This window comes from Prionailurus viverrinus, chromosome B1, assembly GCF_022837055.1.
Source record: "Prionailurus viverrinus isolate Anna chromosome B1, UM_Priviv_1.0, whole genome shotgun sequence".
In the NCBI taxonomy this organism is placed as follows: domain Eukaryota; kingdom Metazoa; phylum Chordata; class Mammalia; order Carnivora; family Felidae; genus Prionailurus; species Prionailurus viverrinus.
The window spans coordinates 121,156,825-121,173,198 of NC_062564.1; positions in this window are offsets into that span (position 1 = coordinate 121,156,825).

Sequence of the window (16,374 nt, forward strand, 5' to 3'; positions counted from 1 at the left end):
GAAAGGAGATTTAAAAAAAAATGAAATTTGAAGGACTTGAGGTAGGACATAAGGGAAAAACTTAGAAGAAATGGAAGCTAAATGAAAAATAAGTATTAAAAACTACTAAGCAGAATCCTATCAATTGAGCCACAGAAGATGACAATCTACATGGGGAAATACTGTATAGGTGACCCAGACATTGAGGTGACCCAGACTGTCTTCATTTTATGGGACACCTGTGGGTTTGAAATACTTGTCTTACCTATGACAAATTCTCAAATACATTCACTAATGCATTTTGTTCCTTACCAGGCCCTCTACTTTCTTCTTTCTCTCTTTCATTAAGTTCTCTATTTTTGTCTCACCGTTTTCAACCTAAATTAGAGTCTTCAGATTTTCCATAGTTCTACCTTTTGTGCACAATTTGAGAGGTGAAGCTTGTCTTCTGGGCAAATATATTTACTCTCTGACCAGTCTCACTTTCATAAGTTAGATTCATTCCATTTGCCAACACCCTACATGCTCTACCTGTTCTCAGTCCCATACTCTTAGTCACAGGCCTGAAGTTTCCCTCCACTTCTTTATAACGTAATTGTCTCTTGGAAATTTATAGAGCAGGCAGAGAAAAGTAAAAGAAAGAAAAGTGGGATGGAATTTTCTAGGAAAACAGCCTGAAATTCTCCAGAGAAAGAAAGAATGAATATTCGAGAAGATGGATTAAGAGAATGTTGATGAAATATGACAGTGGACCAGGGGTGGGGTGGGGGAGGAACTGGAGATTGAGGAAAATGAGAGAAAATAAATATTGTAGCACACAGAGAAATTACATTTAAAAAAAATTTTTTTTAATGTTTATTTATTTTTGAGACAGAGAGAGACAGAGCATGAAGGAGGGGCAGAGAGAGAGGGAGACCAGAATCTGAAACGGGTTCCAGGATCTGAGCACAGAGCCCGATACGGGGCTTGAACTCAAGCACCATGAGATCATGACCTGAGCTGAAGTCGGATGCTTAACCGACTGAGCCACCCAGGCGCCCCAGAAATTACATTTTAATGTGGATATTTCTCAAAAGGTGACTTAAAAAAAAAACAAGTATCCTCTTAAATAATTTTCCAGGAACATTTTCAAAAGTGACTTGGATACGAAACGTTGGAAGATGGAACAAGCCAGGTCAAAATATGACTATTCAGGAGCGCCTGGATGGCTCAGTTGGTTGGGCGACTGACCCCAAATTTCGGCTCAGGTCATGATTTCAGTTTGTTGGATTGAGAGACTCATCGGGCTTCATGCTGACAGCGCTGAGCCTGGTTGGGATTCTCTCTCTCTCTCTCTCTCTCTCTCTCTCTCCCCCCCCCCTCCCCAACTTGTACATTCTGTCTCTCTCAAAATAAATAAATAAACCAAAATAGAGAGAGAGGGAGAGATTCTAAAAATTGTGGGCAAAATATTTTGAAAAGTTTTAAAATTTACTCCTGAGGTGGCTAGAAAGTAAGGGATGTTTTAAAAGAAAAAATGAAGCAAAAGTACGGATCCAACTTTGAAGCTGTGACAGTCTAAACACATTTTACAATCCCTAGTGACATTGGTCAACACAATTGGTAGGTGAGAAATATCATGCAGATATAGGACTTGGGAACAAGGCGGAAGCCCCATTTTCAGCATGGGAGTATCTCAAAAGCAGGTTATCATGCAGAGGAGTAATTGCGGTCATTGTCAGGTAGAGTCTGGGGGACTAAGGGTAAGCCCAAGTCTGCAGGTAGGTATTAGGGTTGAAGAATTTGTAACCAACCCAAACCTAGTGACTTAATAAATATACACTTTAATTCTCCCATTTTCAATGATTTCTTAAAGACTTGGGTCAATCGATTCTACCCAAGGTATATAAAACTTCAGGTGATCTCAACATTCTAGAATGGTGTTATTCTAGCTGGTACCTTATTTGTTGTAAATAAAAAGCCATTGCTATCAGACTCGAACAAAACATGTTATATTTATAATTCAGAGATCACTTCTAGTGGCAAGGCTTACTCCATTTCCCCCCAATATTTTGAGAAGTTCAAATCATTTTATTTATAGTTTGCTTGTTTGTTTATTTATTTATGTATTACCACAAAAAAAAAAAAAGAGAGATGGGAAAGGGTTACATTTTTTACCTTCTCTCAGAATTAAAGGATATTTGTATATTTATTTGCACAAGCAAAAAAGTAAAAGTTAGTTGCAAAAAGGTAGAAGTGAGGTAAAAGTGAGTTGCATATAGGCAGGATATGACCCCTCCTTTTTTTTGTCATCAGATTACATTGTTATTATCCACGTGGAGAATCTCCTGAACACTTTCACTGTCATTGGCTTCCCTACTGAAAGAAAAACAGACCAGTTTCTTGGATTTGAGCTTTGGGGGCTCACTTCTGACACGAGGTAGAACCCAGCTTGCTTCACATAGCCGGGTTATTATGAATCTCTCAACATTCCTCTGCCAAATTTGTGGGAGCTTTGCACATCAGCTGGATAAACATGGGCCCAGAAAAGCAAATTTTTTGATCACTATTCCTCCTCCATGCAACTTCTGAAGTACAAAATAATTAATTCATCTGGGAAGACCCATTGCATTTGCAACTGTTGGTTCTGACAGATACTAATTGATCATAAGATGCTTTGGGGAGCTTCATTAAATATTGTTACCTAATTTGTTGGCACAGACAATTTCACTACAATGTGATGAAAACCGATGAAAATGTCTAGGCCTCAGTAAGGAGAGTACTGACTTTGTGGCAAGGAAGGGCTACAATACTTTGTGGCTAGGCAGGTTACAATGTGCTAAAGAGGAATATTTATATAAGGCAGGATGTAACTTTTGAGAGGACCGTTTATTTGTTTTATTGCTACATGAAGCATACAAGTTAAATATTACTGGCTGTTTGAACCACTGGGTAACACAACAGGTCTGTTGGAGCAAGAGATTTATACACATTGTTACCTCACACTGTGTTTACTGAGGGCTGCGAGGAAATTCTTCCTAATAATGCAGCAGACACATTTCTTTAAAACATGAAATACTGAAAATCATTTTTAAAGGCCTGTGTTTTGGAGAACTCACTAAAGCCTGAAAAAATCCTAATGGATTTATATCTTTTCAGGGAGTTTTTGTTTTATTTATTTTACTGAGAATGTGACTGTGTAGTATGTTGAAAATACTTAAAAAATTTATGCCCATCTAAATTACTGCCAAGAGTCATCAATAATATTGGGTGTGTGGGTGTGTGTGTATGCATGAGAGAGAGAGAGAAGGGGGTGGGGGGGGGGAGAGAGAGAGAGAAAGAGAGAGAGAGAGAGAGAGAGAGAGAGAGAGAAATACACATGCCACAGGCTCACATATTAAGGTATTTTAAATTAACTTGTTGAAGCGCCTGGGTGGCTCAGTCGGTTGAGCGTCCGACTTCCGCTCAGCTCATGATCCCTTCCTGAGTTCGAGCCCACATGGGGCTCTGTGCTGACAGCTCAGAGCCTGGAGCCTGCCTCGGATTCTGTGTCTCCCCCTCTCTCTGCCCCTCCCCTGATCATGCTCTGTCTCTCTCTCTCTGTCAAAAATAAATAAACATAAAAAAAAAATTAAATGAGCTTGTCATTTTTAGATCATAAATGTTTTCTGAATAAAACAAAAGAGTTGAGGTCAGTAAATTGTAAAAAATAAAAATAAAAAATCCTTAGTTTTAGTCTCTGGTAGTGAATCTATGTTCTTCTTAGCAATGAAATCAAGTTACTCCAATACTAAATAAGTAATCACGGGGATACATTCAATGATCAGTACAAAATTTCAGGAGAAACTCTTTTCCTCTGCCTCTTATCCCAATATGCTAGTCTCGTATTCTGAGAGGTTGCAGAAATTATTTTACCAATTCTTTTCTGCAGCAGACTGATATATTCATGACTTTGCTTGGAAAAAAAAAAAGTGAAAAGAAAGAGAAGAAAAAAACCCAAACCACTGAGATCCACACTCCAGAGGAACACTTGATTTTCTTCAGCAGTTCCACATGTCAAAAGATTGATAGGTCAGGAAATCTGACCTGTGAGTGACCTCAGCAAAGCCAAAAGAAAGTGAACTCATGCTAGGACTTGCCACTTCTCTTACAGATTATTAAACCGGCGTTACCTTGACATTTTCAAAGGTAGGTCTAAAAACAATAACTTTGCATTGATGATTTCTCCTTCAGGAGCTGGTCATGAAATAAAGAGATTTTCAGGTTTTTCATATGAAAAGATTTAACACAGGATTTGTTATTGTGGTTCATATCCCCCTTTTGTAAAAGGGTTTTTCTCTCCCTGATTGATTCTCTTACCACTTGCCTTTTTATTATCATGATACACCCATAATTTCTTCAGCCGTTATGAGTATACTTCACCCCATCGTGTCTACTTAGTATAAGTCTTGGCAAGTTCAAGCATACATGTATTTCTTCTAAAAATTACCATAAAGGATTGAGATATAGTACACCATGAAGTCTCATACCATACAAGCTAACTTGGTGTCAGCTTAAAGCTTCACCCTTGTTTTCCTTTGCCTACTGACCTTTCATGCCAGATCACCTTTCTTAAAATCCTGGACCTAAGATAAGGCCTTCCTTTGTGTCAGCTATCAGGATTCCCAATAGAGCCAAGTCTAGTCAGTCTCCCTCAGTGTTGGGCCAAACTCGTCAAGGTCACTCCAGTTAACTTGTTTTTCTTGGCACCTCCTTACATGATCAGTGGCCTTGCAGTCAAACGTAGTCTATAAAAACAGCAGCAGCAGCCGTCGCAGATTTACCCCAGGGGCTTCTTAGACATGCAGACTCTGCAGGCACACCACAGATCTGCAATTCTTGTACATGTCATGTTTGAGAAGCCCCGCTCCAGGACGCTGTCTGTCCTTTCATAAATGGACCTAAATCTCTATTGCAGTGGTTTTCAAACTCTGTCGGCATTAGAACCACTTGGAGATTGAAACACAAATTTCTGGATCTCACTCACAGAGTGTCCGATTCAGTAGGTCTGGGGCAGGGGGATTAAAATTTTCTAACGAGGGGGCGCCTGGGTGGCTTGGTTGGTTAAGCGTCCGACTTCGGCTCAGGTCATGATCTCACGGTCCATGAGTTCTAGCCCTGCGTCGAGCTCTGTGCTGACAGCTCAGAGCCTGGAGCCTGTTTCGGATTCTGTGTCTCCCTCTCTCTCTGCCCCTCCCCTGTTCATGCTCTGTCTCTCTCTGTCTCAAAAATAAATAAACGTTAAAAAAAAATAATAAAAAATAAAAAAAATTTTTTTTTTCTAACAAGTTCCTCCCAGATGTGGCTGCTGCCGACCTGGGTACCACATTTTGAAAACCACTCCTCTGACTCTTCCTGGGTTCTCTCCTCTTCTGAAGTCAAAACTTGTCCAGAAAGTTGTGGGAGAACATTCCCCCTTAGTGATACAGACACGAAATTGTTCCAGGAAGCTATTGTCTGGGAAGAAATTTTAGGCTGATGAGAGGTGGGGAGGTGGGGGTGGACATCTAGGGTCCCTGCCCTGACCCTGATATGGTAACCATTGTTTCTTCTAGCGTGGGGAAGTGTCACAGAATAAATTTTCTTCCATGTTTAATTTATAGGTTCATAATTACAAACAAAGTGAGGCAAAATATATTTTTAAGAGTCTGCTAGAGGAGCTTTTAAACTAGCAATAATTTCATAAAGAGAATAATTTGATTAAGAAACCCATGAAATTACTTGAGTATCATGGGCTACAAGGAGCATTTGAGATTGAAAAGAGAAAGGAACTAGAGAATAATAAATTATTTGTCTGAGTGTGACTGGGGGAAAGTTTAGGAAGCTCCTCACTCCTGAATTGTTTTAGAAATTGATTTTAGAATTTCTAAGTTGTATACAAGTAAAACTACAGGTTATTCTACAGCAAATCACTATGAAAATATAAATGATTCACTTGACTGTCACCGACATATAAGAATGGAAAAATTTAAGATGTACAATTATGGAATATTTCCCCGAATGTTCAAGTTGTTATATAAGACAGCTGTTGGTTGTGCAGTGTAATGATCAGGGCTCCGTAGGGGGTACTGGGAACTACCGTTTACTGAATATCGCTTTCATTTCACAGAGGTTGTTAGAATTTACAATAAAGGATTTGGAGTATAGAAAATATAAGGGTATAGAGCACCTGGGTGCCTAGTCAGCTGAGTGTCTGACTCTAGATTTTAGCTCAGGTCATGATTCCAGGGTTGTGGGCCCCGGCCCTGCATCAGGCTCCGCGCTGAGTGTGGAGCTGCTTAAAATTTTCTCTCTCTCTCTGCCCCTCTCCCCCACTTGCACGCATGCTCTCTCTCTCAAAATGCAACACAATAAGAAAATATAAGGATATATATATGTACTATATATTAGGTATTATATATGTATTACATACATATATATGTATACTTATGCAAAAGCTACCATGCTTTCTTTAAGAAAACTCATGTTTATTTGGAATAACATGAGAAAAATGAGAACCTGTAGTTTTATGATCTATTTAGAATTTCAGACTTCTTTATATTGAACACTATTAAAATGCACTGAGTTACCTAGTAATGAAAGGCCTGGTTTAACAGTGGACTCGAATAGGAATTATAGGATAATGATAAATAAACCCATCTCTGTAGTCTTCTTTTATAGATTTATAAGTGATTTGGAGGCGGCAGTCCATAGCCAAGTCTCTAAGTCTGTAAGTGGTGTAGGCTTTTTACTGCAGTGAAATTATAAGCGAAAAGAGATAAACTCCAGAAATCTCTTTTGGTACGAGGGGGCATAAAAATGGCAAATGAGTCTCTCCCCAACAAAATCCAGAAAGAAAGTCATTTACGGAAAGGTAATCCGACCTTACTCATGGAATGGTAAAGTCAGAGACAACAACAATCCAGATAAAGGGCTAGGCAATCATTATAAACTATCTTCTGAGGATGCTGGCTCTCTGTGATATCTGGGGGGGGGGGGGGGGGGAGAGATTAAAAGCTAGTTATTCTTCAAAGAAAATAAAACAATAAAAACTGTCTGGATATTGCACAAAGTCATTAACAAGGGCATGGTAGAAATGAAGCCCAGCAATGGGGATCTGAGAGTATTAGCAGGTGGCAAACTGTTTAATTAGATTAGAACCCAAAGGTAAAATTTACAACATGCAAAAATGAGACACTGGCACAAAGTGGAACTCTTGGAAATGTGAAATATGTAACCATAAGATGGGGGTGAGAAAGGAGTTATTTTAGACAATAGGGAAACAATATTATATCCTGAGATTTAGAACAAGCTGCAAGTAACTGGAAACATTCTGGAAGTTTTTCGATGCCATGGGTAGTGGTCACACAATCACTTTCCTTCTAAGGAAAAAAATGGGGAAAGGGGGATTTTTATTGGCATCTCCTCAGTCTTTGGAGTGAGGACAGCCATGGATGACATCCCAGTCTCCAGGGCCCTTAGTTACCAACAAAATATGAGGCTGGAAATACCATGCTAACTGTGTTCTTGTTGTGCTCACTGTTCTGTAAGAGTAGCTCTCTTTCTGGTAAATTAAAGAAAAAGAGTCTCCTTATGTGCGCCTCAGTCCTCCGCCCCCTTGGGGTATCTGTGCTGGTTTCTCTCCTGATGTACTGCTTGTCTTCCCTCTCTCATCTTCTCATTGTGCTTTGTTTCCTGTTCCACAGCAGTGTATTCTAGGCCTCCTTTATCACTTCGTCTCTCATCTCTACCCCATAATGTCTTCCATCTCCAGTGTTCTGGCTACATTGCACCTTCTCTTTCCTCGGATTTTCTCTCAACCCTTGCTATTTGATGTCTTGGAAATTCTTAAGGGGAGAAAAGTTGGGGGGGGGTGCAGAGTGGGACTATAGGAAAAGGCAGAGAAGAAGATTTAAACTGAGGAAGGAGCCTTGTAAACTTATGCAATGTCTATTATTTCTATAACTATAGGACTGTGGGGACGCACAACACATTGACATAACCATCTCTACATCCCCACTGCACACTGTTCCAAACCAGGGAGCCAAGTGCTTGGGCCGTTCTTATCTGTATTTAGTGGATGAGAAAGATGTTGAATCAAAGAATATTCACGGTGATCTGAAAAGTTTATTAAGAAAAAACTCTTCCCTTTTCCAACTACATGTCTCTGTGAGATGAGATTTTCTTCAGACACTTGCAATATATGCACCCAATTCTTCAGTAAATGCAACCAAATATCACAACACATTGAATGCAGAAACATATGAGAATTCAGTTTTTTTTTTCTATTAAGGACATACGCAAAAATATAAAACAATGCCACTTTCCTCATTTTTTTGTTTTGGAAAATATAATTTTCATAGAATAATCGTATTTATATCAAAATGTAATACAATTATGACTATTTAAAAATAAAAACATTAATTTCTTAGTTTTAATTTCTCATATAGCAAAAACATAGTAAGTAGCTATAACCCCACCACACCAAAATAAAATGTCCTTGAAATTCTCGATAATTCTGAACAGTATAATGTCTTCATAAATTATATATTGTTGCTTTTTCATGCTCTCCAATGAAAACAACAGTTTATTTCATATAGTTTAATGTATCAAGCCATTTCCTTAGCTAAGCAGTGTTTATATTTCTCTGAGGTGATCATCAGCTACTGAAAAACCTAGTGTATGGTTTTGCATTGAAGAGTTTTGAGAATTTCAGCTTTTCTTTCCAAGAATTGTGTGTATTTTATGGTGAAAAGATAAAAGCCCTCTTAAGGCAGTCTGCCAAAATCCTGGATAAACTTCTTTAACATAAGTGTCTGAGTTCACAAGTAACTAAAGGACACCTCTCGTGTCTCCAAAAGTAGGAGAAATTGAAAACCAGTGTTATAATCAGGCACTAGCAATTTGGCAATCCTAGAGCTTTTTCTAGCCTGAGTAATCAAGAGGCTTGGCCTTTAAAGGGCACATGAAGCCCGGGGCACCTGTGAGTTGATAGTTTGGAATGAAGACGACTCATACAGCTACGACCCTTGAAGGACATCATCCACGATAAAAGTGTGAACTTCATTAAAATCCCACCACTTGAAAATAGATATGACAAACGAACTCTGTATCATCCTTGGCTCTGGGTGGAACAAAAAACGCCACCAAGAAAATGTTGTATCCATAGGTCTGCTTTAATAAGGTTAGGAATTTAAAGTCACACAGTTTTTCATGGTCTGGAAAATTAATATAAAATGTACTTCTCAAAGTTGTGAGGTTTCTAAGCCCAACAGATGCAAACCTAAGACTTCTCTGTAAAGATTAAAAAAAAATCACGCCATCCTTCTAAGATTCTAATAGATAAAGTCATTGAACATGATTTCCCAGTTCAAAATTATAAAATATAGAAAGGAAAAAACCCACAACGAGTCAAAGTCAGCAAAACAAATAACTCGTAGACATATATACCTAAAACATTCAGATGAAAGAGTGATAGGTGTAAGTTATATAATAATGTTGAAAATTGAGGAAAAGATAAAATAAGAAATTAAACACATGGGCAACATATTATCCAAAAAGAGCAGGCAGTTCGGAATAATAAGCAAATGCCTATTTGAGACATGAAAAATGTAATGGGTGATTTAAAAAACTTAGAGGAAAAGTATTAGGTTATATAAAACAGATTGAAAAGAAACAAAGTAGCACATGCATCTGAAGAAATTAGTCAGAATGCAACACGTGAAGGAAAAGAAATAGGAAATGGAAAAGAGAAAAAGGTAACATGAAGCATAAAATGGAAGAACCAACATAAATCTAACCAGGCATTGCAAAGGAAGAGAAGAATGGGAAACGACACTATTCGTAGCAAGATAAGTCAAGAAAACAAAAGGCACAAATAAAGACCATGATACATTAAAAAGAGACAGAACTATACACATAGGAGATTTAATGATATATATTTTATGCCAATATGTTGAAAATTTACACGAAATGGACAAATTTCTAGGAAAACAAAATATCATACCAGAGTTGTTTCAAGAAAAAAATAGGCTTGTAGTAGAATGGCCATGGAACAATTAAAGTAATTGAAAGAGGAGTTAAAAATCTACAAAGAAAGCACTACAACACAGAATTTTACAGTGGTGTTCTTTGAATAATTATATAACAGCTACTTTGTTCCATGTAATAAAAAGAAGGGATATACTGTATGTTAACTAACTGGAATTTAAGTAAACACTTTTAAATTGTATTTTATTCATTTTATTTACTTTATTTTTATTTTGGAGAGAGAGAGAGAACAAGGGAGAGGGACATAGGAGGAGGAGGAGGAGGAGGAGAGAGAGAGAGAGAGAGAGAATGAGAGAATAGAGAATCTTAAGCAGGCCACACTCAGCCCAGAGCCCGACACAGGGCTAGATCCCATGACCCTGGGATCATGACCTGCGCCGAAATCAAGAGTCAGATGTTCAACCCACTGAGCCCATCCAGGTACCCCAAAAACCTTTTTTTAAGAGGGAAAAATTCCCAATTAATTTTCTGAGACTGTGATAATCTTGATACCAAAGCTAGAAAAAAGATAATAAAAAATAAAAATTAGAACTTAGTTCATATATAACATAAAAATAAAAATCTTTTAAAAAGTTAGTCGAATACTGAAACTATACATACACACATACACATATTTGTGTGTATGTGCGTATATATATATATGTATATACACAAATATGTGTGTATATATATATATATATACATATATATATATATACATATATATATATCATGACAAATTTGGATTTATCCCTGGATAATTCATATAATCTATCCATTTAATAATAATTGAATTATTATAGTAATAATTTCAAGGAGAATAATCACATAAATATCATAATTAGATAAAGATCAAACACTTAACACTACTTACAACAATGATAAATTCTGGAATTTTTTTTAAAAAACGATTTTTTTTTTGAAGAAAGATGAGAAACAGAAATATTTGAAGCAATCTCCAATTTTGAAAGGAAGGAACCGCCCTGGGTCAAATTGGCATTTCTATGGCTCTTTGCCTAAGGGAGCTCCCAGATGCTCTCTGCAGCATCTAGGACTAAATCAGAAAGCTGATTTTCTTATTGTTGGGGTGCTTTAACCACCCTTTCCACCTTTTGACAACCTCCATGGAAGAACTCCCCCACCCCTACCCAACTCTTAGCAAGGCCTTGGCCATCTTGAGCTGGTGATTCTCACGCCAGCTCCCACTTATGGCCAGATTTCAGGTGTTGGCAGAAATATTGCCCATAAATATTTTCTTTTTAAAGTTATTTTTAGGTGGGGTTCATTCATGTTCATTGCTATGAAGTATTCTGTTGTATGAATATAGCAAATTTTTCCCATTTTGTTTAGTGGACATTTAGAAAAGTTTCTGTTGAATACAAAATAAGGCAGGCAAGAATGTTTTTGAATAGGTCTTTTAATGTGTTATATTGAGCATGAATTTAGATGTGAAAATGCTGGTCTTTGGGAATATGTACATTCACATTGAGTATACAATGTTAAATGGTTTTCCAAAGTCCTTATACCAATCCCTTCACACCCATATATGATGGATCCAATTAGTCCACATCTCTTCCTTACAAGGCTTGATGAAACTTCATAATTCTAAACCATTCTGGTAACTATAGAGGAAACTCACAATTCCAATTCCAATTTTCCAACTGGTTAATATGGCAAAGAGCCTTTTCATATGTGAATTGGTCACTTGATGATTTTAAGTTTGTAAAGTGGCAATTAACCTCTCTCCCCCATGTTTCTATTGGTGTCTCTACATTTTTCTTACTAGTCATATATTTACATGTTATTAGTCCTATTATAGGAAATCTCTTCTCCCACACTTTGTGTCACTCTCTCTTTTTTAAAAAAATATTTTATTTATTTATTTATTTATTTATTTATTTATTGGGGGATGGGAGAGAGAGATTGGGTAGGGGAGGGGCGGAGAGAGAGAGAGAGAGAGAGAGAGAGAGAGAGAGAGAGAGAAAGAGAGAGAGAGAGAATCCCAAGTTCTATCAGCACAGAGCCTGACAGGGGGGCTCCATCTCATGAACTTCAAGATCACAACCTGAGCTGAAATCAAGATTCTCTTAATGGTATATGTTGATGACCCACATTTTAATACAGTGCTACTACTTATCAATATTTGTGTGTGTTTGTGTGTGTGTCCTGTTTTATAAATGTTCCTCTATGCTCAAAATCCTCAACAGATTTTCCCCTTCAAGCATGTCTTGGCTATTTTCGGCCCTTTGCATTTCTTCACAAAGTGTACTTACATTTTAAAACACCTTCTGATATTTTTATTGGATAGTTTAAAGAATTCGTTTCTAGGGGCGCCTGGGTGGCGCAGTCGGTTAGGCGTCCGACTTCAGCCAGGTCACTATCTCGCGGTCCGGGAGTTCGAGCCCCACATCAGGCTCTGGGCTGACGGCTCGGAGCCTGGAGCCTGCTTCCGATTCTGTGTCTCCCTCTCTCTCTGCCCCTCCCCCGTTCGTGCTCTGTCTCTCTCTGTCCCAAAAATAAATAAACGTTGAAAAAAAAAATTAAAAAAAAAAATAAAGAAAGAAAGAATTCGTTTCTTTGAATTTAAGGAAGTTTTCTATGATGATTCTACATGTGACATTCTTTATATCTATTCTGTTGTGTTTGTTGTGCTTCTTAAACATATGACTGTGGATTTTTTATCAATTTTGCATATTGTTCAGCATTATCTCTTCTAATATTGATCCTTTATCAATTTTCTCTTGTTTCCTCCAGGAGCATCATTTGCAGGTATGTTATAACTTTTCACTATGTCTCCATATGTATCTTTATCTATTTTTCCATAATTTTCTCTTGGTGCTTCAGTTCACCAGTCCTCCTCTCTTTTGTGTTAACCAGCTTTAAATTTATCTACTGAGTTCTAAAATTTAATTATTGTATATTTCGGTTACAAAATTTCCTTCAGATATGTTTTTATGATTTTTAATTCTCTGGCAAAATTCTTCATCTTTTCTTTCATTTGCAAAAATATCTTAATCACAGTTATTTTAAAACCCCTGTTTAAAACTTTAAGGCGCCTGAGTGGCTCAGTTAAGTATCCGACTTGGGCTCTGGTCATGGTCTCGTAGTCCGTGAGTTCGAGCCCCGCATCCAGCTCTGTGCTGACAGCTTGGAGCCTAGAGCCTGCTTCAGATTCTGTATCTCCCTCTCTGTCCCTGCCCAGCTCATGCTCTGTCTCTCTCTCTCAAAAATAAATATTAAACAAATAAAATAAAATAATAGCTCTAATATAGATGTACTTCCCGGGTGCTTATTTTTACTATTTTTTAATATGTTTTATTTTTTATACAGTATTTTATTGGATGTGCACAGATTCATTTTACTGAATGCATAATATTTTATATGAAAACTTATAGAAACAATTTAAGGAGCAGAATAATGCTATCTTTATAGAGAATTTGCTTTTGCTTCTGCCATTTAAGCGATGTAGGACACATTACCTTTATACAGTCTAAATTTAAATTGATTTGAATCTGGGCTTCAATTTTGCAAATTCTGTTCCAGTATTGGTTAGCAATTACTCATAAAGTGCACCTTTTCACTCACCCAATTGGAAACAAAAGTTTCCACCAGGTCTTCTTCTCCTTGGAGAACTCCACACTCTAAGCGTTTTCACCTTCCCTCCCTCCACACCCTCGCTCTAGGAGACTGCCTAAAGGTCTGCTTAGTCCTTGGCCTCCTGGTCACTTTCCACCTGGTTTACCCTCCACTCTACTTTTATTACACTCATCTTCTTGGATCTGGAGCGATACCTATGATTTGACAAACACTTTGAGGTGAAAAGCTATGCCAGATGTTGGTTTCATTTCAGTCCCTGTCTTCTCTTTCAGGCCTAAGCCTATTAGATATTCATGAACTGATTGGCTCTTCAAAGCTTCTCGCTTTTGTGTTTGTTGTTCTGAGAAACTTACTATAGTAGTAAGAGCTTACACGATTAGGCAAAACCAGGAAATGAAGATTCCAGAGAGAGAAATTAGGGAATGAGAGACAAGTCACTAACTAGCTCTCCTGAAGCCAGGGGTTTCCAACTACTAGCAGGGAAACACAAAGGAGGGTTGGTGGAGAAGCCTATGGAAGACTGTGGCTTCTAAATCTGCTGGGGAGCTTAGGAACATGACTGGTCATTAAAACCAGCCATTATGAAGAGGAACTAAATATAGAGAGAAAGAGAAAGGACAAGGTGGAAACCATGAACATCTCTGCATCTATTTCTCAGCATATCTAATCATGATAACTTTCAAAGCAAAATGGCAGCTGCTTCACTTCCAAATAATCATACAAATTTCTCTTTGGCCAACTCTAACTGGAACTGTAAAGAGAAAGGGATTCTGGGAAACAGGTTTAGCCTAGTCAAGTTGACGTAGTACAAAACTGCCAGAGATATGACAAGGAAACAAAGAGCCAGTCAATATACAAAAAGAGGCTGAACTTCACATTTCCTGAGAAAAATGCAATTTGAGAACACAATGAGATACTCTTTCCCATGCACTTGATTTGATGGAATTAAAAGTGTTAATGAAGATCATGCAATCCCGGCAGAGTGTAAATTGGTTCAGCCACATTAGCAAGCAATCTGGAATATCAAACAAAATTGAAGATGTGCATACGTTCTAATCCGGTGATTCTACTACTAGATGTAAACTTTTCACATATGTACACAAACAAAGGGAAGCTAACCAAAATCCTCTGCTCAGCGTTGGTTTAATAGTAGTAGTTAGTAGTAGTAAATTAAAAATGAAAAAGGAAGAACAGGAAAGGAGAAAGAAAGACAAAAAAGAAAAAGAAAGGCCACCTGAGTAGCTCAGTCAGTTAAGCGTCTGATTTCGGCTCAGGTCATGATCTCACCGTTCATGAGTTTGAACCCCGTGCCTGGCTCTGTGCTGACAGCTCAGAGCCTGGAGACTGCTTCAGATTCTGTCTCCCTCTCTCTCTCTACCCCTTCCCCACTTGCACTCTGCCTCTCTCTCTCTCTCTCTCTCTCTCTCTCTCTCTGTCTCTCTCTCAAAAATAAATGAACATTAAAAAAGAAAAAGGAAAATGAAATATGTTCAGTGGAACTTTACATAGACATCTATTTATTCATACAACAACAACAACAAAACTATATGGTAGTTAAAAAGAAAGAACTCAACCTGAATATATGAGCATGGTTAGAACTTAAAAACGATATTGAAAAACCAAGCTGCTAAAGAATATATAGAGTTTAATAGCATTTCTAAAAATTTTAAAATATGTGAAGTAACACTACATATATTTATGGAATTCATACATATGTAGTAGAAATATAAAACATTCAGAAGCATGATACAAAATTCAAGGGAATGCAATAAGAGACAGTCCTCAGGAGGCTTCAATTGTACTCATAATGATTTATTTCTTATGCTTAGTGTTGGCTGCATGGGTGCTTATTTTCTTCTCCGAATGCTTTTCTGTCTCTCTGAATTTATTTCTTAATCACTAAAAAGAGAAACTTGATCTTGCCAAGTATATTTCATCCCACCTGCTCATAAAAGTAGTCAGTTACCCTCACCTACTTCACTGGCCAGCATCTTCCATACCTCAGTTCTTTTCCCTCTTTATTCAAAGATTTTGCTCTCTCTTTGTGTAAAATTAATCATAGTTGTTAGGTGTTTTTCAAGGCATGGTTAAGGCTCAGCTCTTTTTTAAAGTTAGATAATACCATCTCTGCTTGCCACTTTTACATTGTTAAATAAATTTGGTTACATTTGACGTATTTTTCTTTATTCAGGTCGGTCGTATGTTATTTTGGAATTGATTTAAACAAGAAGAGGGCATTTGCTCAAAAGGACTTAGGGGAATTATACTTTATATTAAAAATTTTAGAATATTTGTTCATTGGAATTCTAGGTGGTGACTGGGATGGCAGAGAGACCCAGAGGGCTGTTCCACGTGATAGACTCAGTTGGAGAAGGGGGCCGTGATACAGAAGGAGGAACAAACAAGGGATGTCCAGGTTTTGGAAGCTAATAGAATGGAAAGGAAGAAACAAATGAGGAAGCAAGATGGTATAATGTTGTGAATTGTGTGAACTGGCCCTCCTTCAGATTGCCTTAACTACTCAGTGAGTTCACTAAGTCACAAAATGCTGACTGAGACTGAAATTTGGAGAAAGTAGTAAAGGAGGAGATATTCACATCAGGGTTTGACATGGCAGACAACTAGAATAGCACACGTGGACAAGTGCATGGAGGCATAGAGAACTATGAAAAACCGCAGCAAGGCAGCACCCCTATTTCAAAGATAACTTTGAACTGCTGCTAGACCTACAAGTAGAAGCCAGGCCACATTTACTCAGATATCCAAAGGCTA